A 2,031-nucleotide genomic window follows, 5' to 3' on the forward strand; every position below is an offset into this window, starting at 1 on the left:
GCTGAGAACTGTCCCTCTAAGAACCAGACCCCGCTCCCTCTTCACTCCTCATCATCTTGGATCAAGGAGACCAAGGGCCAGCCTTTTGGAGTTCCTTCTGTGGACTCCAGGTCTGCAGAAAACCTTGAGAGAAAATATGGGGTAAGCTGCCACCCATATTTTTTCTGTGAAGCTGGAGGGGCACCCATCACCGCCTGGGTCAAGAAGTTCTTTATGTTCATACAAACATCTCTCCTCCAAATGCCTCTCTCTTGCTAATGTCTCCTGTGAACAGGCAGGACAGCCACACAGCATCCTTTTCACAAAACCCCCAGTCTCCTTAAAGGGACTTGTGACCTTCTGTAGGGCTTAATTCCCCAAAGCCTCCTAATGTGACTTTCTGTGTGGTATTTACTCCTGTGATATGGGTGTTTCCATTCTTTAACCTTTTTGAACAAATTGCCCATACTGCAGCCTTTTCACCTCTTTCTCCAGTTAAGAATTTACTGATGAGCTATCTCCTCACACCTGTCAGATGGCACTTATTAAAAAACTAGAGGCCTGGTGCACAAAAATCTGTGCACTTGATGGGGGGGGGTCCCTCAGCCTGGCCTGCGCCCATTCACAGTCCAGGACTCCTTGGGGGATGTCCACCTGTCGACTTAGGCCCACTCCCCAGAGGATCAGGCCTAAGCTTGCAGTCAGACCTCCTTCTGGCAGCCAGGGAGCCCTTGGGGATGTCCGACTAAAGGCTTAGCCCCCCAAAGGATCAGTTCTAAACCCTGGTCAGCCATGAGCCAGCTTTTGGAAGTATACTGACTACCAGGGGGCAGCTCCTGCATTGAGCGCCTGCCCCCTGGTGGCCAGTGCGCATCATAGCAACCAGTCATTCTGCCGTTCAGTCAATGTGCACATTAGCCTTTTATTATTATTATATAGGATGTCCCTATTTCCCCCCTTTTGCCCCCTCTACCCAGTTCTTGCCCCCCACTTCTCTCTGGCCATCACCATTCTGTTGTCTGTGTCCATGGGTTGTGCATATATTTTCTTTGGCTAATCCCTTCTTTAAATTCACTTCTTTAAATTTTTATTTTCAGATAAGTGCTTATAACTCCAGTATTATATATTTTCTATTATATCATTTAGAATTAAGATATTTTTTAATTGAACCCTTGTAAATTTTAGCACAATTTAATAAATTATGCTAGAAGTCATTAGATTTTTCATGTAATGCAGATACATTTCAATTAATATTTTATTAACTTTTTAATGTTTTAATTTGAAATAATCTCATACATGTAAAAAAAACTATAAAATACTACAGCATATTATATGTACCCTTCACCCAATTTCTTAGGTGTTAATAATTTAAACATAACCATTATACAACTAACAAAATTTGGAATACATATTTTCTTATAATCTCTTTAATGTTACTTAATCCATTTACTTTGTTTTTGTTGATCTTCACCCAAGGATATTTTTCCATTGAATTTTAGAGAGAGTGAAGGGAAAGGGAGAGACACATTGATTGGTTGCCTCCTGCACATGCTTTGATAGGGACTGGGGATCAAGCCAGCAACTAAGGTACATGCCCTTGACTGGAATCGAACCTGCGACCCTTCAGTCCACGGGCTAATGCTCTATCTACTGAGCAAAACATGCTGCAGCTTAATTCATTTACTTTTAATCTATGTGTCTTTATATTTAAAGTGGGTTTTGTTTTTGATTCACCCTCACAATCTGTCCTTTAATTGGTGCATTTATGCCACTGACTTTCAGAGTGCTTACTCATAGAGTTACTGCCATATCAGGCGACTTCTGGGTCTTCTGGGTGCCACCCTGCCTTGCCCCCGGGACTGGATGGGGTCCTGGGCGGTAAAGCAGGCCAGCTTCTGGGTCTTCTGGGGCTGCCCTGGATGGCAGTGTGCTGGTGGCTTGCGCTGTCCCACCCTGCCTGCATTATGCAAATTAGGCACCATCTTTGTTGGTGGTTAATTTGCATATCATGCTGATTAGCCAATGGGAGATGTAGCAAAGGTATGGCCAAGT

General features: G+C 43.6%; 1 protein-coding gene across 5 annotated transcripts in view; it reads left to right on the forward strand.

The window, feature by feature from the left end:
* The window catches only part of MAP7D2 (MAP7 domain containing 2), a 91,006-nt gene that overhangs the window by 937 nt on the left and 88,038 nt on the right, over positions 1 to 2,031 (forward strand). The window lies entirely within an intron of this gene.

Source organism: Myotis davidii, unplaced genomic scaffold (genome assembly GCF_000327345.1).
Source record: "Myotis davidii unplaced genomic scaffold, ASM32734v1 scaffold161, whole genome shotgun sequence".
Classification (NCBI taxonomy): domain Eukaryota; kingdom Metazoa; phylum Chordata; class Mammalia; order Chiroptera; family Vespertilionidae; genus Myotis; species Myotis davidii.